We start from the raw sequence: 24,376 nt of genomic DNA on the forward strand, positions 1-24,376 counted from the left end.
ACCTGGCTGTTTTTTTAATTTTCATTTTTGTGGAGATGGGGTCTTGCTATATTGCTCAGGCTGGTCTTGAACTTCTGAATTCAAACAACCTTCCGAGCTTGGCCTCCCGAAGTGCTGGGATTACAGGCATGAGCCACCATACCTAGCCTGCTTAATTTTTTTCTTTAAGCCAATTGCAAGTTTTACCTAAATAAATTTATTTTAAAACAAAATTATTTTTCATTTCCAAAATTACAAATTTGATGTGATAGATAAAAAAATTAATGTTTGCTGTATACCACTTAAAGTGGTTTTATGTACCACCAGTTGTCCACACACTGTATTTTGGTGCCACCAGGCCCGGCTACATTTTAAAATTTTTGCAGGTTGGTCTCAAACTCCTGGGCTTAAGCAAGTAACCCTTCCACTTTGGCCTCCTAAAGTGCTGGGATTAGATAGACATGAGCCATGGTGCCCAGCCCAGAAAATTTTCATTACCTTAAAAGGAACCCTCATATCTATTAAGCAATCTGTCACCAGTTCCTTCCTCTCCTCAGCTCCTGGCAACCACTGAACTGTTTTCTGTCTCCGTGGATTTGCCTATTCTGTGTATTTAATATGAAAGAAATCATTCAATATGTGGCCTTCTGTGTCTGACTTCTTCCCTTAGCATAGTGCTTTCAGAATTCATCCATGTTGTATATCAATATTTCATTACTTTCTACAGGTGAATAATTGTATGGATATACCACATTTTGTTTATCCATTCATCTGTTGATGGGTATTTGGGTTGTTTCCATCTTTTGACACTTTTGAATAGTGCTGTTATGATCATTCATGTACAAATGTTTGTTTCAAATCCTGTTTTCAATTCTCTGGGGCATATCCATAAGGAGTGCAATTGCTGGGTCATAAGTCAAACGTTTTGAGGAACCATGGAATTAGTTTTATGAACAAGATACCTTTAAGAGCATTCTCAAGGAGGTCATGAAAGAATGGCAGTTGGGTGTGTTTTATCTATGCTGAGAACCATTTCCTTAAAAGGTTGAGGCCCAGAGATTTTCTAAGGCTTGGTGGGGGTATGTTTGTTTGCTTACTCCCAAACTAGGCAGACTAAAGGAGGAAGCATTAACATCCAGCTTGTTATTCCACCAGTGGATTTGTTTATTCAATAAAACTAAGAAGAGAAATGGGCAGGAATTTTTGTGAAGACTTTTCTTTGGGTCTTACATTTCTCTTGGTGCTACTGAGTCCCTCTCATTTCTGAAGTTTATCTTGAGTTTATCAGTCTTCAAAATTTACGAAAGAAAACATCATGGCGTTTTTTTATTTTATATTTATCAAACATCACTCTTTCTCAGAAGCTGATTTTTCAAGATCTTATGAATGTGTCATTTTCCTGTTTTTGATAATAAATTGCTAATATAAAAAGAAACTACTTTAAAACATGATATAAACACACTGCTTTTTTTCTTTGTCTCCTACGATGCAACATTCTTATCTTTATGAAATTGTGTTTATTTTTCCCATGAAGTAGTTTATTTACTAGAAATAAATCCCTTCTTTGCATAGGAACAGAAGAACCACATGTCTTTGGAAAGCTAGCAGATAGGAGTCTGTGATTCTGGCTATTTTACCAATATTATTTCAGAAGTTTAAACAGAGGGTTGACTGGCTTCCAAATTAAATTGGAAATACTGTAATTTGCTTTGGTTTCTTTTGGATGAAGGGTCCAAGAAACAAGATGCATCCTCTGTGTGTGTGTGTGTGTGTGTGTGTGTGTGTGTTTGCTTTTCCACTAATGAATGGACATGGAATACCTGGGGGAGTTATCTGTGTGACTGCCACCCATTATGTTAGATGGTGGTTTTTAATTGTTTCCTAGCTTCACAAAAACCCTCTGTCTTTTGGAATGTTCATTCAACAGATTTATTACTTATCAACAGAAAACATTCTATGCATGTATATACTTTTGAGCTCATATGTGATACATTTCTTTGCCCAATTTAAATAGCTTTTTTGGGGGGGTGCATATATACAAAATATTGGAATACATTAAAAAACACAATATATAATCATGATTATACTAGGGTAAATTGATTATATTTCCATGCTCATTTATTACAGGACATCAGAGGAAAATATTCTTTACTTTATCCTCTATTGAGAGAATTTTATTTAAAATTTTTGTCTTTCCTTTATTGTGGCATTTATTTTGTGAAACAAATTAACTTGCCATTATGCTCCCAAGTGATACACCTTTGTTGATTAAATTTAAAAAAAATTTCAATTTTTAAATTTAATTTCAAATGTTTCCTGTGTTATAAAACTAGCATGGTCTATAAATATTAATTAAAAGTGAAGATCATAATTAATAAAATAATCAGAGACAATGACAACGAGAGGAATGAACTAATGAGCAAGATTAGTACAGGCAGTGTTTCATGTAAAAGAAAATGTGCAACACACACTAGAAACCTCACAAAAAGGTTGCAGGTTGGCACTTTGATCAGATAATTAATTTTTATTGTTTGAGACACACAGTACAGTCTAATTGTATGTGGGTTCATTTGCATATGTATATTTATATACACATTTAAAAATTCTACAGAATCAACAATAGAATGCAGATTGTAGTTTGTTCAAGTTTTTTCCCCCTAGTTTTGTTCAAACACTATCGTTGTAAACCTTGAAGTCTGAACATAATACTTTGGTGTTAAATGTTGGAAAAAGGGTGGTTAGAAAAGGAAAATCACCCTGACGTACCAGACTCTTCTGACTGGGAAAGAAATAAAAATAACCAAGAAGAGAGAACAGCAGCAGAGGGACAGCATCTGTTTTTAAGAACCACATCTCATGGACCCATTCATTAAAATCCCAGTGTGCCTAAGCTTGACTTCCGTGAAGCTTCATTTTAACCGTGTTAGATTTGGAGTCGAGAGAATAAAAGAGAGGGAGAGGTTGAGGGAGAGTGTCCCCATTATAAGTATTTTATCTGCTACTACATCAGATAATATCTACCATAGGAATTGTAAACTTTCAGGCATAGTGATATATTTTTGAACATCTGAGATACTACACACTGAAAACACCATGAAATAAAAATAATCTCTTCACACTTCCCAACTGGCTGTTTATCAACTTTTTCCTTTCCCACATTTGTGCATGAAGTGTCCCTTCGCAGCCAGAAACCCTGTGGTGTTTTTGGCTCTGATTTGGACAGTAACTTGCTTATTTTCAAAGTTAACGGCAGAAAGCAAAGAAAAATGTAGTCCATTAGTGTGTTACATTATGTAAAGAAAACAAGATTGCTAAATACTGCCATCCAGTATACTTTCCAAGCATTTATTTAAACCCTTCCATTTCAAATCAAACATCAAATCTAACAGCCCCCAAATATTAGAGTTAAAAAACGTGAAGTCTCTGGAGGTCTTAGAGCAGCTGATCATTTATTTAAACTTTTTGTAAACCCATCCTCTGTCAAGCAACCTCTGAGGGGAAACATATATACATATATATATATATATATATATATATATATATATACATATAAGCACACACACACACAGACACACACACACAACCACAACAAATATTGAATATTGACTATCCTGTTTTTCTTTCCTTTCCCTCTCAAGAGAAGAAGTGTAGGGTTTAATTCTCTCCAAGTGTGTATGAATATGGGGGTGTGTTGCAAATTTAATAAGCAATGACAATGAAAGATGAGTAAAGTGGGTTGCTGGACAAAATGGTATGTGATTCTACAACTTGCCTTGAGGTTCATCAGGTACAAGTTTTATAACAAAAACTGAGCATAACAGCTTTGTTTTGTGGATGAGAATGAAGCTAAATATATGCTGTCTGTCACTGGGCTGTGAGGGACATGATAGGGCTATTAAAGCAGACTTTTCCTCATTAAGTAGAAGAGGCTCCTGCTAATATACTATTTCAGAAGGAAAATTCAGTGCTAGCTTCTTGGCCAATAATAGCAAACAATGTTTTATTTTTCTCAGCATAATTAAATTATGTACTCTTAGAATTAAAAGATACCTTCTCTCCGTTCATGTAAAACAAAACAAATAATACTATATTTTATGTACTAATTATACATACAAAGGCAACTATGTACTTATTCTATGTATATTTATAAGTGCGTAGGAAATAATTTAGAAGCACATACAGTAACTGGTAACAGTGCTTACCCTTGGGAACTGATTTGGATTTTCATTAGGGCGATCAACTGATAATTTAGAGTTTTTTGTGATATTTGCTATTTAATGCAAGTACGTAAATGTATCATTCGAGAAATTAAAAACTAGAATAATTTTAAAAGTATTTTTTTCTCTCGGCTCTTAACCTTAAACAGAATATTCAAGCTATTCAAGATAGCCTGTTATTTTTCCACTCAAAGTTTTTGTTGACGGAGAGCTTCATTCCTAGTTATTCTTCTGTTTTCTAATTCCCAGGCTTGAATTTTTAAAAAATCGGTGAGTTAAATGAGGAGAACATATATATCTCTCAGTATTTTCTTTGGTTCTGTTTCCTTTGTAAAAGATAAACATTAGTGAACACCGCGAGACAACACTGGGAAACATATTATGAAATAATAGGACATTGCTGGAAATTTCTAAGTAATAGCAACATTCAGGACAATTTCATCATTAGCATTCCTAATAACATGGATTTGTTTATCGAATAAAGTACAAGATCAAGAGTATCAACAATACTAGGTTTCTTTGTATAAAGCATTTGGCTGTAAGTATCATCATCCAAATGACTAGGTGTGCTGTTAAAAATGTCAAATGGACTGAGAGCTGTACAATGGGGGTTGCAGCTTCATCTGCACAGGTAGCAATTATTTTCAGTAGTGGTATTTTTAAAACAGAAGCGACAGCAACACAACAAAGTATTTATGTAGTTGGAATAAAGCAGTCCCACGCTCTGCATGCAAGGACAGTCACACAGTTTTCCCCTTGCTAGGTTAAAGAAGGATTGGCGTAAGTCTCCACATGCCACGCTGGCCAGAAGTACAGTATTGCATACTTAGGGGGCCAACCAGTTTCCAAGATTGTCTAAGAATTTAAGGGATTTTACAAACCCAAAGGAAGCCCTTCTCCAACAGCCCTTCCAAGCACAGATGAGCCTTGCATCAGCTTTGTGCCTGGACTGCCATCAGTTTGCTTTTCACTGATGTGTTGTGCTGTTATTGAGCTCTGGCCTTCGTCCATCTGTTAGTCTATACAGCAGAAAACTTTCCTGGGGCTCGCCCAAGTGGTCCTTCAAAACAGGATACCTTCAGTTCCTCAAAGGTAGGCATAGCTCTGGATATTCCTCAGTGCCTCCTCCTGCCCTTTCAATCACACACAGAGTTCTTTTTCTTGAAGACTTGGTTGCTGGGTACAATGCTCTTTCAATGAGTGCTTATTGATAATCCCATGATTACTTTCCATCTTTCCCATCCGTTAGACAAGAATATTTAATTTTTGCCTCAGGATCTTACTTGCTAGGCCAGGCTTCCTTTTTTTTTAGAAAAAAAAAAAAAAAGAAGAAGAAGAAATAAAAGAAATGATGTCTTGCTCTGCCATCCAGGCTGGTTACAGTGGCATGATCATATAGCTCACTGCAACCCCGAACTCAGGGGCTCAAGTGATCTTCTCATCTCAACCTCCCTATCAGCTGGTACTACAGGTGTATTAAGCCATGCCTGGCTAATTATTACTATTATTATTATTTTTGGAGAGACAGGGTCTTACCATATTGCCTAGGCTGGTCTTGAACTCATGGCTTCAAGTGATCCTCCTGCCTCAGCTTCCAAAGCATTGGGATTACCGATGTGAGCCACTGTGCCTGGTATGCTTCTGTTTTTAAAAAAGTTTCCTTTCTGACTTTTGCCTTGGCCTTCACTCATGTTTGTGGGACAGCTCTCAGTGCATCCTTAATTTCTATTTACTTGGTTGCCTGCTTTACTTACCATCCAGGCTCCCTGAATACCACTACTCTTGGTCGGTATGGCACAAAATGATATTTCTAATCTTTCTACTGTATTAGAAAGATTTAACATGTTTAATTGTTTAACATGATTAACTTCTTGAATTTCTGGTAATTGATAATTCTAGGGATTGTGTTCCATGAAACAACTAATCACAAAGAACACTATGCATTATTTACATTTCATAACAAAATTTATGAAGAGTTCACTTGTGTTGAAAAGGGTTATTTATAAAGGCAAAATTTAAAACCCTTCATCTTTTTGGGTTTTAAATTTCTGACCATATTAGTAGGAAAAGAATCTCATTTATTGCAAACTTAATTTATGCCACAAGGATCACTAGCTGTGATATCAGCTTGGCCACATCATAGTCTGAGCAGATCACCACTACCTTCTTTAGAAAAAAGTACCATTCTATAAAAATACGTTGGAAAACCAAAGGCCATATTTTTGGTTTATATATTCTAACAAGTTAAAGCTAAAATATCCATATAATCTTAGAAACTCTAGTGTGATAACCTCATAATAGTTAAACACATTAAGGAATAATAATTTTATATATATTTTATAAATAACTTCTTCCAAGATATACCAACACAGATTTATCAAAAGGATATTAGCATCAAATTAAACTTGATAATATTGCCCCATTGCTGATTGCTCTGCTTAGCTGGCTGGGGTTTGTCTGGGTAGCAATTAAGGCTCTCAGTTTAGAAAGCCTGATAAGGTTACCATCATTTCTAATAGCTATATTGTTTGGGCCATTGGTTTTGCCTATAGATAGTAATCCTCTTGCAAGGCTTAAACATTAATCTTCCCTTTATGCAGCCTCTAGGTCATCTTAGGTTGAATCTGTGCTCATAATACTTTGTGTCACAATATCCTATGACCCAAATCTTTCTTGAAAAGCTGCAAAATTCAAGAAATAGGGGGAAATGGCAATATTATTAGTTGGCAATGGCACATATTTTCCTTTACAGAACTTTGAATTATGCCTTTTTAGCAGATTTATGATCACGCAGGGCAGTGAGTCTTGCACAGCTGTGATTTAACCTCAAGTACTTTTGTCACATTTTGTTTTTTTTATAAAATGTATTTCAATTCTGACATTTAGAAGATTGCAGCTTTGAAGAATTTGTGTGGACCTTCTGCAAGCATTTTATTTTGCTAATGAACTAAAATTGATCTCTGTAATTGAAAGATAATGATACTATTTGAGTGTAATGACTAAATACCAAGTGAAATTTTGCACAGATGAAATTCTACACAACCCTGGATATAATACGACTGCTTTATCTTAATTGTGAAATCACATTATATAGCTTCTCCAAGTTGTTTAATTACTAAAGTATAATAATAGATGAAATGAGCAGTGGAAAGAATGATGGACTGGACGTCTGCAGACTTGAGTTCCAAACTGGACATGTAAAACCTCGAGCAAGCCCCTTAATTTCCTTGGGACTCAGTTTTTACCTATAGACTTGGAAGAACAAGGTTATTTAAGGTCTCTTGCAGCTCTTCCATCTTTATGAATCTGAATCCCACCAAATTGATTTTTCATAGTCAGTAAAAAATCTGAACAAAGCTGAACTGTGAAATTTTTGACAAGCATTAACAGGATTGAACTTGTTTTAGACGCTCAGTGTTCTGTAGGAGAAAAGAACAGTTAAGAACTAACCCCACCCCAACCCACCCTATACATAACTGGTGTTTCTTTAAATTTGAAACACTGCGATTTCCAGTTACTGAAAGCTGGTTTTGTACATCTTGTGGTAAGGACAGATAGAGAATGCTCCAACCTATAATTTCACAGGGCATGTTGTACTTTATAAACAGTAACGAACAGTGGTTTTGACGGGTGATCTGGATCAGTTTGGGTGGTGTATTGTCCAGACAATACTAGATTTATCTTTGATACACAGTCACAAATCTTACTGAGATTTTTCTTCCCCTGGGGAGTTAAAAAATAAGAGATGCGGAAAAACCAAACTGCCAGCAATACTAGGGCACCTGCTTTATTAAATTTTCCCCAGGGAGGTTCATTATTAAGCTCTGAAATAATAAGATCTTACTACAAATGGCAGATGAGGACTTGTACTCTCTTTATTTGTAATATGCATATTTTACTAATTTCTTACTAAAACCAAACTTACCGATCGACAGACACACACAAATATACTTCTTTGTAGAATTTTGTGGGTGGACCTAGAATATTAAATTGCACAGAGAACCTTCACATTCTCCTTGAAACAAAGATTAATAAAGGTTCTTACATACCATTTGTGTTGCCTTTGCATTTCTAGAGTCTATGTAAGATACCTGTCAGGAAAATATCAGAGAGAAGATTTTAGAAACAGGTAAAACAGAGTAGCTTAATATACCAGAAAATATCTAGCTTTATTTTACTGAGGGATAAAAATAGTTTATGCACATACATCTGAAATAAAAAGGTATAAATAAAAATGCAGTTGTAGAACAGATAACCTGAATTAATAGATTATAACTTATTTACTTTAGTACTTATGGGAGGCTAGTTTTTAGCCATTTACATTGATAATATGCTTTTTTTGCAGATAACCTCTGAGTTACAATATTTGATCACACTTAACACTTTTTTTTTAAAGGACAGAATTTAGGTTTTTTTTTTCTTTTTTTTTTAAATAAAATAGTATTCTACTGTTGTGAAAAAAGAATCACGTTATCACAGGCTTTCGTTCTGAATAAACTAATTCTCTGTTTGCCACTCAAGATGTTTTTTTCTTTTTTTAATGATGGTTGAAACACTAAGTAATTCAGTTTAATTTACAGAGAGCAAAATACATTTTTGCTATAATTCAGAAATGTCAAGCCATTCAAGGGTTTCGATAGACAGAGCCTGAAAAAGAAAGGAGAAAGGAAGCACCTAGGGTGGCAAAAGATGTTGGGATTAGGAGTCTATTAATGGAGGGCCTACAGGAAATAACAGTGAACACAAAATGTTGGTTTAGGTGTGAAGTAAGCCCAGAAACACCTGGATGCACCTGCAATCACAACAGAACCTACGCTAGTTTTTCTGGGATTTGGTTGGCTTATCTGAAAAACAGGGATAATGGTAGAAAAGTAGCATAAGGTAAAAGCACATTAAAATCGGCTAGGAAGCCATTTAGATTTGAAAATTGTTTTTAAATGAAAGGATTATTTTCTGTGGAAGTTTAAATAATATATTGAATCAGTTTTTAATGTAATAACTTAGCAAAAAACAAAACAAACAAACAAAAAAAACCCTCAAAAGAGAGATGTTATTTAGGGGAAGGCAGCCTTAGTGTTTGGAAAAATGCTGTTTAATTTATGGCGTCAACTGAGACCAAGCCCATAATATGAAATCAAATTTTTTCAGAAAACCGACAAAAGATAATTTACTTTGAATTCTTATGTAAAAAGAAGTAATTATATTGTCTTTTCATAAAAAAGGGAAAAAAAAACACAAGAACGTCAAGGTTTATGTATATAATTTACATATATAATTAAAATATTTTTTAACCGTCAGTCACTTTCATTTTCCAAACTGATACTATTAAAAAATTTTTTTAAATATATATTTGTATTTTGGTGATTATCTTCATCACAGTCATTCTTCAAAGCAGGAAAAAATGAAATTATATTATAACAATGCAGCCAGATTGCTGAACAGGTTTGTTGAATTCTGTGTTGTGGGCTTAAGAACCAGCACTGCCCTGGTGAAGTTCCTCTTGAACATGCTCCTGCTCTGAGTCAGTGCTTCAGGCACACGATTACACGGGGGCTCTTTCTTTCTGGCTGCTAGTGTGTAAATTCGTTAATATTGTATAGGTAATGATGAGTTGTACCTTGATTAAGTCTAGGAAGGCTATTCTATTTTAGAGACCAAAAAGGTAATCTTCTATGTTGTCTAAATGTTGGCTAGTGGGGGAAGGCACCAGAGGACAAAGCCATCTTTCCTATATTTGACTTTTAACTACATTCTGTTATGATTTAGAAAAGCTGAACCTCAGACTTTTTTTTATTTTTAGTGCCCTAAAATGCCTTAATTGGGGTGCCTTTTTTGTTATTGTTGCTTTTCTGCAACCTTCCAGACTTTTCTTTCTTTCTTTTTTTTTTTTGAAATGGAGTCTTGCCCTGTTGCTCAGGCTGGAATACAATGGCACAGTCTCAGTTCAGTGCAACCTCTGCCTCCTGGGTTCAAGTGATTTTTCTGCCTCAGCCTCCTGAGTAGCTAGGATTACAGGCACCTGCATTATTCCTGGCTAATTTTTGTAGAGACAGGGTTTCACCATGTTGGTCAGACTGGTCTTGAACTCCTGACCTCAGGTGATCTGCCCACCCCAGCCTCTCAAAGTGCTGAGATAATAGGCATGAGCAACTGCACTAGACCCAGACTTTTTGTACTGTGTTACCCAAACCCTCTATTAGAGAGATGACAACAAAGTAATGTGGCAAGTATTAACTTGAGTTTGCTTTCTTCATCAAGAGAAAAGCTATTAGAAACAAAATGTCAGCAGTTTTTTCAAAAACTGTTTTGGAAACCAATAGATCTGAAACTGTGGTCCCTGGACCAGCAAGCATAACATTGCCTAGAACTTGTTAACAACGCAAATCGGTAGGCCCTACTGCAGCCCTACAGAATCAGGAGCCCTGAAAATGTGCTCAGCAATCTGTGTTTTTGCAAGCCCTCTGGGCTTGTCAGTTCAAGTTTGGGAAAGGTTGTCTAGAGAGCAGGGTTCTTGTTTCAGTTCTGCCATTTTCTAACTACTAGAGCTTGGTAAATTTGCTTAACTTTTCTGAACATTTGGTTTTCCCATCCATAAAATGAGAGATGATCAACAATGCCTCTTCCAGTTCTAATATTCTGTAAATCTGGGATTTTAATTACTTGGTGAAAAAAAAATTCATTAGGGAAAAGCAATGCCTAGACATCTGGCTACAGTGATAAATCTGATATTGCTCAGTTATATACAACTTCTACATGTTTAATGTACAGTACAGTGATCCTTCTCAATTCTCATTAGTTTGTGTCTTTTTTGTAGCAGTTACTATAAAATAAAATGAACCTGCCAAATAAGTCAAGACCACTTCAATTGCAAGTAAGTAGAATAGATTATAGTGGTCTTACTTTTAATAGCTGAAGATGATACAACGCATCAATGATATTATAAAATGTAATTCAAAAGTACACAGCTTTCATTAGAAGGCCTTTCTCCCAAATTCATCGTAAGCTGAAATAATGCTCAGAGAGTATGTAATTAAGTCTATAAGCAATAATAGAGTGATGCGACTCTTTTTTACATACAGTAACATATTTAAAGCTAAAAATGATAAACATAAATTTTTATAAAGATCTGCTAAAGCACACTTCTAGTACTCTAATGGAGATTAGTTGACTCAAATGGCCAAAGGGCAAATCTTTTACTTTAAGATTTTCTATTCTCCTAAAATTAACTTTCAAAATGCAACATGTTTTTCAGTTTATTCAGAGGTATATGACATGGTTTGGCAAGCTAAAGCTTTTACTGAAAAATGCTATTTGTGTGTTTTTGTAAGTATTAGATGTGACATGAATATTTAGATCATATACACTGGGATGCAGGTTTACTCTAAAAGGCTATGAACCCTGGGTACTGAGAAGTGCAGTTGTTGACATCTTGTATATTTTTGTAATGTTAACACTGAAGACAAATTAACCTTCTTCATCCCATTTTTGTACTAATCTGAGTCACTATTTAAATATTAAAAAAATGCCAATTTTTAAAATGCACACCAGTGATAAATCTGCTTTGACTAACTTGAAGTAATTGAGCAGAGATTCCTGATGTTAAAGAGAAAAATACACATGCAACACAGCACACACATGCGACCTGGGTATGATATGACTTTCTTGTCTGGGTTTGTTCATAATTTCATTCAATAGAGTTGAATACAATATACATTTGGTTGCTTTGTTTAAAAGGCTCTAGCTGTGTATATACTTGTTTTTTTCTTATACAATAGAATGCTAGCAATTGTTTATGATATTGTGGAAACAATATGAATATGATAGTTTTTGTTATTTTTGTAGCTTATATTCTTGGTATATATAAATCAGGCAATTATTTTAAAAAATATTTGCAAGTGAGGTCTTAAAGAAGCTTCATATAAAACTATATAATGTATTTCAATTGAGGGGGACTCCAGCATTTGGAAGGCAGTATCATGTACTGTCACTTATAATAAATAATTGCAAATTGTTTTCTTTTGTCTTTAGGTGGACACCAAAATTCTTTACCTCAAAACCTATTAAAAATATAAAAAGAAGACAATAAATGGCTGGGTTTTCTTTTAGCGTGGCAATGTCATTTGTCCAGAAGGGGGAGCTCTCAGTCCGCATGCAGCAGAGCAAGGGAGACAGTCTGGTATCTTATCTGCTGCTTGGGAAATTGTCTGACAGGAAAATATCAACACAAACCATGCGATTTGCCGCTGTAGCACGCTGGACCTCATCTGCTTAAAAAGATGCACGGATATAGTCATCACAGTTCATAATTTAATAAACTGCTAAAAAAACCACACATTTTCATTTTAGCGACTTTGGTCTCACAACTAAATTCACATTGCTACAAAGACATTTGAATTTTGCACTAATATGTCATGAGCACTGCACCCATTGCAAATTAATGAGTCTCTGAATAGCACTGTGCATTTGTCATTTGAATTTATGCTAATGCAATGAGGTCTCCTGGTGATGCTGATAGTCCATAGCAGCTGCTCGAACCACAGAATATACCGGCACTTCTCTTCTACCTTATATTGCTACCTCCTTTTTTGGCTTTTCTGGCCTGTCACTTAGGCAGCAATTCCGTAGCTGGTTATTGATAGGGCTGCTAATTATCTTTGACTTTACACTATTGGCATGACCCCCAACACTGAGCAGAAGTAATGGATCAGTGTTGAGAGAATTATGTACATCACATAGCGACAGTCTCAGACCAAGAGGTCAGAAGGAGTTCGTTGAGAACCAATGGTATTTACAAGGGATGTTAATATGGAAATTAGCAATATTTTTTTAGTGATATTGTGTCATTTATATCAATTAATCAGTCTAAGAAAGTTACTGTAATTTTTGCAATCATAATGAACGGCATTTATATGTGTGTGCAAAAATAAAAGGGGGTCCTCTCATTTTTTTTCTTTTCTATTCACTCTGCAATCTGAAAAAATGATCATTAGGGGTGCGGAGTCTTCAGTATGGCTGTAGAAACTGCCCGTTGGTCAAAGAGATGTGGTAACAATTGAATCTAGTGGTGGGATTGTTGGAATGAGGGGAGGGAGAAGCACAAATAACTGTTTTTATGGGACAAGTTCATGACAAAGGGGTCCCATTGTCTGTTGTTGTTTTCTTTCCCAAGTCTTAATTGTGAAGTTAAAATATTTTTCTTAGACTAGCGCTTCCATTTGACATACTTCTAGAAGTAAGAATGAAGGTATGTAAAATTTATCATAATGGATTCAGGAAATCAAATTTGATGTTTAGAAATACGGCAAAAATTAAGCAGAAAATTAAAAGCTAAAAACAAAAAAGTTTTAGCTTTATAATCTACATTAGATTATACACCTTACAAAAATTGTTACTGATTTTAAGAAATGTTTTTTCACCTAGGGCCAAATTTTTTTCTTTCAAATACAAAAAATTTAAAAAGAGATAAACAAATATACACTCTGGTTAAATGTAGCATGGTTAGCGTTAATTTCCTAGGTTGTAAATGAAGCAGAGACAAGAAAGAGTCAATTCCTGAAATATTCTGAGGAGAAAAACACATTCCAAGGCTGATGTGTGTAATTGTTAGTGATGTCAGGAGGCGCAGAGTGTAAAAGTCAAAATGACCTGTTTATCTCCCGTAGTGCCCAAGAGCAAAAAGACTCCTTTCTGAACAATAAAACTCACAAAAGAAAGAGGATTTTTATCCTGACTCTACAGCCTAGTGAGCTGCTCAGAGCACAAGCATAAGGCGCAAACATTCCTTTTCATCTCTACCTGTTGACCTCAACCCAAGGGATAAAGGGCCACTCGAGAGAAAGAAACTTGACTGAGAAGGCAGGAAATAGATTCTTTACTACAGCTCCTCCGTTTTCCATCAAGGAGAGGAGACGTTTTCACTCTTCTTGGAAAAACTTTGAAATGTAAACTGTTTCGATTGATGGCTCCTTCTGGCCCTGGCAACTCTTTTTGGTAGCTGGTGCTCTTTCTGTAATACTTGTTAAAAACGACTCCGTAGCAAAGATGTTGTTTTTTATATGATTTTTTTTTTAAGTCAGTGCATGTGTGCGTACAGACAGGCTCTCATCTTGCACGGCGGAGACTGGCAGGTGAACACCTACTCCTGTTGCCCTTATTCATTTGCAATACTTTATAAGATTAGTCTCTTTGAAAGCTGTTTTCAGTCTAAACTGTCAATCCTCTTCGAATGTGGTCCCTTTCACTGTGAATGACTTCTTAGAACTTGTGAGAACACTGTGGCCTGAAAGTCCCTTCCTAGCCCAGAGAGCCCTCCATGTATCACTGACAACCTGCCCCTAAACTTTCTACAGTAAGGTTGCCTGGGGACAGCTTTAAAGAACCAGATATGCAGCTAAGGTATCACATGTTTAGAGCAGTTTTTATGTACACAATTTCTGCCACTACCCACATGATTTTAATCATTTTATCTTGGGGTAGAAATTTCATTTTCCTTCAGTTATCTATGAAATGACTGTGTGTACATAATTTTTAATATCCTTGTAGTCTTCTTAAGCTACACCCATATGGAAAGAATTAAGGTGGTGAAATTGATCACCCTGCTTAAACTGATTGATTCAGATCATCAAATCAGTCAAACTGCATAAACCACTGTGAAAAACACCCATTTTAGTCTAAATGTTGATTGCTTATATTGATCTTCTAGACTTACTGTGGTTAAATTATTTCTTTGTTCTGTGCTAGTCAGGTTCATGAGTTCCGTGTTCTTATTTGTTGGGGACTTATTTTTCGTTGCCTGATCATTATGCTACTCTTCTCTGTTTTGCTACTGTTGCTTTCCTGAAGGGGTATGCTCCCTTGTGTGCACCACCAAGAGGAAAGCGAGGAAAGCTCCGTGGTGACCTCTTTCCCAGTGAAACCACCTTCTCCACTCTGAGTTCTCCCACTTGCTAGCTCCTGTATCCACTCACAGCACATTCTGAGATAGTGAGGCTGCAAATCAATAGAGATTTGACTTATTAAATGTTAAGTCAGGCACTGATTAAGTGTATGAACTTAAGTTCAAGAAGCTACACTGGCTGTACTCCTCTTCAGCCAAATGGCTGCTCAGGTGCTTAGAGGTGCCTCTTTCCCTTCATTCCTATACATCTCTTTCTCTATCTATATATATGCACACACACACACATGCACATATGTACACATTCTCTTATAATATATATTCTCATATATATGTGTGTGTATATATATATAACGGAGTGTGTATATATGTATATATATGCGCATATATACATATATACACACTCCCTCATATATATGCACATATATATACATATAATGTGTATATATGTATATATGTGTGTGTATATACATCTACATACACAAAGTTAGACTGGAATTATCATACTCTGTTATTTTTAGTTTTTAAAATTACAGATAAACAAGAAACACTTGCGTAAAGTTAATCAAAGAAGATTCTCAACACATGTTCAAATTATTCACTGAAATATAGGTAAAGTTAATCCCCCCTAATTCAATATGAATCATTTAATTTCCCTTTATGGCACTAAAAATTTAAGTAACGATTGATTTTATTTTATCTTAACATTCAAGTCCATATGTTCTTGGTGCACTGTGAATCCTATGAAGTTCGTACAAACCTTCCACCAAGATCTCTGCCTTCAAGACACTTGCAATCAAGTATGAAAACAAGATCAGAAATAATATGAGCAATTAATATAACAATACAGAACTATAAAAAGTATAAACTAAAATTTTTTTGTATTAAAGTGAAAAGCACTAGATAGTATTTACCTTTCAGAACTATATTCTTGATTTCTTACGTATAATTCTTATATTTCTTTTCCAGAATACATGAAAAACATTTAAATCAGAAAGTAAATGACAGAATGGTTTGCAAGATCAGTGCTTAGCTTCCTTTCCCCCAACTCTCTTTTCTTCTCCACGGTCCTATCAGGAACCTAAGAGCTATCCTGAGATCCTGTCTCCAAGATCAGTGCTTAGCTTCCTTTCCCCCAACTCTCTTTTCTTCTCCACGGTCCTATCAGGAACCTAAGAGCTATCCTGAGATCCTGTCTCCATTTCCAAGGCCAGTGTTTGGGCCAAATAGAAACCAAATGGTGAGACCTTTCTGTAGACCCATGTGGATTACTGGCTTTTTTCAAAAACTTTCAGTACATTCCTCTCCTTACAAAGCCTTCTTTATTACAAAGAACTTAAGTTCACCAAAGAGAATTATGATAATTCACTCTCAATAAGGCCTTAATAGTCATTTGTAAGGTGAAAATAATTTGTAAAAATTTATAAACAACTAGATAATACCTAAGAACACTTCCAAAGTAAAATTTCTCTTTTCTGTGCTTCCAAATGAGAACATCATGGAGTTCCAATTTTGACTAATTTGGTGCCCTGGAGCATAATGCATAGATTTAAAAAATTCCTGAAAATGTTTAAATTGAAATATGCTTTGAGTTTGATTATAAAATGGTGGAAAGAAAAAAAAAATTCAATCTTTTTTTTTTTTTTTTTTTTTTTTTTTGAGAAAGAGTCTTACTCTGTTGCCCAGGCTGGAGTGCAGTGGGGTGATCTCAGCTCACTGCAACCTCCCCCTCCTGAGTTCAAGTGATTCTCCCGCTTCAGCCCCTCGAGTAGTTGGGATAACAGCCCCCTGTCACCATGCCCAGCTAATTTTTGTATTTTTAGTAGAGACGGGGTTTCACCATGTTGGCTAGGCTGGTCTCAAGCTCCTGACCTCAAGTGATCCACCTGCTTAGGCCTCCCAAAGTGCTGGGATTACAGATGTGAGCCACCGCACCTGGCCCCAGTAAGTTTTTATTTTAGGATTTGAAGACATAGGTAAGGAAAAGACAGTGGGGGTGAGGTGATAGGGTGTATGAATGAGAAATAATTTAGGAAGTAGTGGGGCGTAGAGGAAGAAGGGAAGTTGAGTATATGAATCACTTCTCTTAAGAGCCTCCATAAGTCGCTAGTATCATCTTCTAAGTTCTTTAACTGAGTTCTCTTTTACCAAATCACTCACCTTTCTGCCTCTTTCTGCTACAGACACATGGATGTAAAATTAAAAAGCCTCTAGAGCTTCAAAGGTACAGAATGAGTTTGCACCATTCCAATTATGCGTAGTGTATGAGAAGAAAGATATTTTAAAATCTTTGCACTTGCAGGTGCACTGACAAGAAAGAAATTATTGAAGTGTGGAAATTTGAGATTATCATCTAGCATTTATTTAAGGTCACTTGAGAGAGCTTTTAAAATCATAAATGAGAAAGCAAAATATTAAAATACTAAGAATATTATTTCAATAATGTCTGCCTAATGTAATGATAGAGCATTTGTAGTGCCTGGCCTAATTCATGTGGGGACATTTGAGTAAATTTTGACACTTTTTTTAAAACCTAGAAGTGTTACATATGAACTAAAACCCTATAAGAGAATGCAACTGATCTTGGAAGTACGGTCCATCACCCTTAATTTTTGGTTAGCTGACTAGCACACTTCAAATTCACAATCCTGTAACGCCCATGCCACATCTCTCCCCTCCCAATGTTCCCTGTAGGGCCCAAATTAAGGGTATGGTCACAGCAGGGCAGGCACTTAAGAAGTACTTGCCAAGCAATTTCTTTTGCTAAAATATGATAATCGGCTTAGTAGGACTTGGTAGCTTAAAAAATTAAAAACGGTATTGAAAAGATGTCTACATTTCTGCATCTTTTAAAAAAAAGCCTTTAGAAATCTTATCTGGCACTATGAAAATAGACTCCACAGAAGATTCTTCTCCTTCCTCCTCCCACTCCCCAATTTAAATCAACTAATTAAGAAAGACTGTAACTAGAAGGGAATGATTAACTCATTAACTTAATCATTGTCATACTTGTGAATATGGACTTTTACCTGAGTGAAGAGGTTAATGAATTCAAATATATTGTCAAAACTGCCTATGGTTTTCAAAGAGGTGAATTTTATATTCTATAGTTTATATGCTTAGAAGGCAGAATTCAGCTGTGATGAAGTTTGACATCAAATTAAGTTAAAGTATGCAGCAAATGGTGATTTAAAAATAAAAATTTCTCTTTATTACTATTGCCAACATCCCTGCTACCTTCAATGCCACTGCCGTCTATACCACTATTATCTTCACATAGATTTTTATTTTTCATCTGGGTCACTGGGAATTGACTTGCTTGGGCATAGGCTCTCTATCCAGAGGGATTTCTCCAGAATTCTGACTTTGGTCATCTTTTCTTTTTACTATTAATGTTTTCCAGAAATTTTATCTGTCCATTACATGCCAAAAACTAAAAATATGTTTTCAGCCCAGTTCTCTCCAAACCTGTTACCTACCTTGCTATCCATCAAATATAGCAGGCACCATGCTAGACACAGAAGACCTAGTGGTCAACGGAACGGGGGCAGCCCCTGCCTTGGCAGCGCTTACAACCTGAGGAGATGCAGTTAATAAATAACACAAATAATGCATTGTGATTAGTATTTAGCATAGCACTGGAGATGGTGAGAGATTACCCCTTCCCATTATGGGACTTGATATAGATCAGGAAGCTCTTCTAGGGAAGTAGCAAATATGCTAGAACCCAAAGAATGAGCAGGAGTAACCTGGTGAAATATTGGGAGGAAGAGAATTTCAGACAAAAACAACAGCATATGCAAATGCTCTGAGACAGGAAAGAGTCTGGCAGTCTAAAAAAGCTGAAAGAAGGCTCATGTGCCTGCAGGATTGTGTGAGACAGTGGGTGACAGGAGATGAGACTGGAGAGGAACATAGAAGATGACCATGCAGAGACTTTGCTGGCCATAGGATGGAGGATTTTACTTTAAGAGAAATGCAAAACCACTGGTGGGTTTTTAAGAAGGGGTGAAATAACCAGAGTTTCGTTTAAATAATATCATTGTAGCTCATTGTGGGAAATGTACTGGAGGCAGGAGCATAATGGAAACATAAGAACTCTGGTCTAGGTGAGAGAGGATAGAGCCTTAAAATAGAAGATGGAGATGGAGAGAAGGACATAGATTCAAGATATAATTTGGAGGCAGAATTAAAATCAGTAGATCAGAGGCCTGCTGAACAATGTGTAGTAGGGAGGGATTGGTTGGGAAGGAGTCCTATTTGTCAGAATTCCCACCCCACTAACTACCCACAAAATTATATAATTGATTGGATAGAGGGCTGCCGTGTGACACAACTTCAGGGGGGCACAACCCCCTGTGTGGCACAACCTTTCCATATGCTTAGTGTCCCTTGGAGTTGTGCAATGCAATTACATTGGGGATGTGGAATATTGAATTTCCTTTGTTTATAAAGATTATAACGTAGGGTGTTGTGTGGAGGACCCCCAGGCATGCTTATGCTGGCTTGACTGGCTGGCTGGAGCCTGGACATATACACTGATATGCAATCATGCCAGTCCCTAGGAAAGAGGCACCTTTTGCTAGTTTGTCTTGCAACCTAGTTTGCTAGTTTGTCAAGCAAGACATTTAATAACTCACTATCCAAAGAGTTGCTGTTGTATAATAGGCACACCTGAAGGAGAGATTATCTTCTACTTATGTGCTAGCAGTAGCCCTGTTTCCATTAGTCAGATATGTGCCACAAACACCTCATTAAACCATACAAGATGGTGATAGACAAGGCATTAACAAAAATGTTTACAAGTTGGGGATGACAGACATCACAGGAAAATGATCTGTAGTACAAAGAAGGATCCATCTGTCAAGGTAGGAGATTCGGAGTCCAAAGCTTCTGGCTATTGTTTGCATATGGCAGTTATTCTCACTTGAGTAAGTAGACTCTTTCAGCAAGCCACTCGTCATTATTACAGACTGCTTTCACCTAGGAATTCTAGGTCACACGTCCCTAGTATCCACTCAAGTCTTCACAAGCACTGATCATTTTTACCACCTATAAGCGACCTCTTCCTTTGCTAGTAGCAAATAAACCCAGAGAGATAGAGAATGAGAGAGAGAGAGGAAAGAGTAAACTCAGAGTATTTGTCTCCCTCCCTCCCCTTTCCCTTTGTTCTCCAGGCTTAAAAGGGATGAAAGTTTAGACACAAAATGCTGTTGTTTCTACTCTTCTACTCCTTGGATTTCTGAGTTTGGCTTCCTAGTAAAAAGCTAAAGAATCTCAATTAGATCTTTGAAATTCATGGTGATTCAAATCTCCAATTTAGGTCCCGACAATTCAAAGTAGAACAGAACATTTATTTTACCACATAGTTGCTCCATCAGCTGTTTTCATTACTGCAGTAAATGCACTGCCATCAATCCAGTTATCTCGGCCGGAAACCTGGACATTCTTACGGTCCCTCTGTCTGGTTCCCTCTCCTCATCTGACTGGTTCCATAGACCTATTTCTTGAGTCTGTCTTCTTTCCTCTGTATCTATTGCTTAATGAAGGCAGGTAAAATGATTTTATTAAATATATATTTGATCATTTCATTCCCCTGCTTAAGATACTTCAGTGATTTTTATTAACTTTAAAGAAATCAAATTTATTGGCAAGCCAAAGATTGTAATAACGACTGATGCCTCCCACCTACCTGTTTATTTTCATCTCCCATGATTCCCATTTCAGCTACCCTGAAATGCAGATTCTCATATACTCTTTTCCCTTGGATGACTCTGGAATTTTCACATACTTTTTCTTCTGCTTTATCTTCAATATTCTGGGTAACTCCAAGATAACTTTCCTTGTGATTCAGATCAAACATTACCTTTCCTGAAAAGTCTTCAAATAATCTCTGTCCTTGACTCAGTTACCACCTTCCCAGGTGGAGTTAGGGGCTTTATCTTGCATTCTGTGTTTGCCTCTACCATAGGATTTTACTGTGTGTTCTCTATTGGGTCACCTTTTTGTGTAGCTCAAGGATATAGAATAATGGTTAAGAATAAGAGCATTGGAGTTGTGCAGATCTATTAATCAAGATCAAGGCCAGCTTTGGTTTCTGTGTCTATTATGATAGATTATTGATTACAAAAATATAATGCAAATAAAATGGATAACTGTGCCTGGTGCATAGTAAGTGTGTATAAAATGTTTTTTGCTGCTTTTCGTGGTATTAGTAGAAATAGTTTTCTGTGTCCTTAGAAGATACTTAGTAAATGTTGGCTGGTTGAATAAATAAATCTATATCTAGGAAAGTTGGCTTGTAAAATCTTGAAGATAACTTGAATTTGTTATAAGAAAACTATATGAAATTCAAAGCAGTTTGGATACTCAACCATTTTCACATTGTATTGCCAAGGACATGCATGTGAAATATTCCAGATTTCATAACTTCCACTTGATTTGAGGGTCAGGAAACAAAAACTGTGTTAATTTAATTTAAATTGTTGATATCACCTGGAAATACTCTAATCACCATATAATTTTGGATGATATGAAAACTTCTGAAAAACGTTTTTTTGAGGTGTTTGATTTTTCCACTAGACTGAAGGTTCTGTAGCATGAATTCTCAAATACACAATTTCTACACAGAGCTTATTATTTATTTTTGTGTGTGAACCAGCTGATATTTGAATGTTGTCTTTCTTTTCTCCTTAACTCTCCATAACTCATACATAATTAGATAAGATTATATTTAGAAGAAAATGTTTTCTTATCAGTAGTCCATATATCAATAATGCATATAACTATATTTTGTTTATACACAGCCATACAAATCAATAAATCAGCTTAGAGGTATGAACAGCTCCTTAAATGTTTCTATATTGGAATTTTAAATGTGCTTTGATGTTATTATTTGAATATCAAGTATAAATATTTGGATGTAGAAAAGACTTTGAGCCAAACAATAAAGTTATCCTGTAAACCACAGAATGGACTGCAAGTGTGCAGACTCACACCTTGAGTGATTGAGACTTGGAAAACAGACTCTGAGTGTTGGATTGTTGAGTCCAACTTTTTACACAATGGGTGATTCTCTCTGAAGTCTGCCCCATGAGTCTTTGTATCTTTTTGACTATTTCCAGTTTTGGATACCTCTAGCTCATGAGACCTCAAATAGCTCTAGTGAGTGGTTTAACTTCTTTTGAGCAAAGCACTACTATCCTATAACTTCCATTTATTTGTCTCAATTCTTCTCTGTGAATGTATTCAAAGTATTAATTTTACCTGATTATACACTGCTTAAAACAATACTTTATATCAAAGATGGATATTTTGTAGAGTAGAATATAACATTCTTACTAGAAATTCTGGAATTTCTAAGATAAAAATTAGGATTTCTTTGATGGGAGAAAATTAGGTAATTCTAAAAGTTTTAATTCCACTTCCTTGGGCGATACATTTTTTTCTCAGGGAAGCAAACAATTGTGCAATTCGAGTGTGAAACGACAGGCCTCACAGTGTGGTCTGGAAGGTGAGTCCTCTGCTTGAGAAGATGTTTTTTCTCAACAGCTTTCTAAGAGGGGGAGAGTACAGGAGAAGTGATAGGGGAGAAAGAAAGCAGTAGGCAAGAGGTGAAGTGAGATGGTCAGATGCCATAGCCTGAAGAGAGAGTATGTCCTGTGGCAAAAAAAAAATCTGTGCAAAGTAATGGTAAAAGCGGTTAAGTAGTAAGGGATATTGGAGCTACATTTTTAGTTTTTTGTTTTGTATGATGCTTCTGTGTATTCCCTTTTATCTTCACACACATTCCACTTAACCTGCAGTTAAAATCTATTCCACACACTCGTTTTATTTAGGAGTGCCTTTTATGATCAAGATTTTGGACAGCAATGTTGAAAAAGAGGGCTGTGTTTTACAATTGGGTCAAGACGGTAAGCAAGAGCACAACAATGCTTCAGAGGTCCTTGAGGATGTTTGGGGTTGGGGCTGACACTGGATTTTCTACTCACTATTTTGTGAGAAGAAATCATTTTTAAAAATTTATGCCATTAAATATAGGGGAGGAAAGCCCAAAAAAGTTGGAAGAGTTAAGGATACCTAAGCTATTAACAGGGTCTTGTCTTAAAAACCTGAAATTGTATGGTTGCAGCAGGCTGCCCTGAATATATCTAGTTATGCTGTGGTGTGAAGTGGAGGGTTTATCTGACTTCTCTTCCCTGTTAATATTTTCTCTGCTCTTCCGGTAGAAGCACTGCTTTTATTCTGTCAATGTAACTCTTGAAAATTGGTATTGAGAACTAACCTGAATGTAACACTCTAGGTTATTATTATTATTATTTTTTAAACAAAACATTGTAGAGTGGGCAATTGTCTTGCTTATTTTGGATCCCCATACTTTACATAATAAAGAATACAACCTAAATATTGCATTTTTTTCTGAGCTCATGGCCTCATCTCTTGCATAGTTGTAAATCATCTGTCCAAATGTGATCCCCTTGTCTGGTTGTTCTAACTAAAGAAGTCCTGTGGTGTAGGAGAAACACATTAAACTTGGAGTTGGGAGATCCTGCCTTGAATATTAGTTCTGCCAGTCATAACTATATAAATGATTGGGATGTCACATATTCTGTATCTGAATTTCCTTATCTATAATATTCATATAAAAATAACTCCCCTACATGCCTTGCAGATTTGTGGTGATTGTAAGATGTTATGATATGAAAATATCTTGTAAACTCTAATACTCCATACAAATATGAAATAATACCATTTTAATCGTTTAATGAATGTCTTTAAAGAAATGGTGTGAGGCCCAGGGGATAACAAAAGCACACTAGAGATGTTTTTGAAAACATTTGTTTAAAACATAACCAACTGGTCTTGGTATTATCCTCCTGGTGGTCATAACAGTGGTCTCCCTGGTGTGCCGTATTCTCTTTAATGTTTTAAATGTTTTCATGCAGCCGTCCGTAGAATGTCAAATGGCCTCTTTTTGACCAGAATAACAAAAATTCAAAGAAATGCATGACCATGAGGACACTGTGACCTGTGAATGATATATTGAGACTGGCAACTCCCCCAAATGGTAACTGAGAATAGCACTAAAACCCTAAGTTTTGGTCACATTCTCAAGTGACAAGTGAGCAAAGAAAAAACTTTGGATAAATTAAATTTAATAGAGTTTAATTGAGCAAAGAACAATTCACAAATAGAGCAACCACCAGATCTGGAATAGGTTCACAGTGACGTTCAAGTGAGAATGTGACCGAAGGAGGGGAGTTGTTCAACAAAATTATGGGAGTCC

The sequence above is a fragment of the Sapajus apella genome, unplaced genomic scaffold, assembly GCF_009761245.1.
Source record: "Sapajus apella isolate SASKATOON/1434 unplaced genomic scaffold, GSC_monkey_1.0 scaffold1, whole genome shotgun sequence".
Lineage (NCBI taxonomy): Eukaryota > Metazoa > Chordata > Mammalia > Primates > Cebidae > Sapajus > Sapajus apella.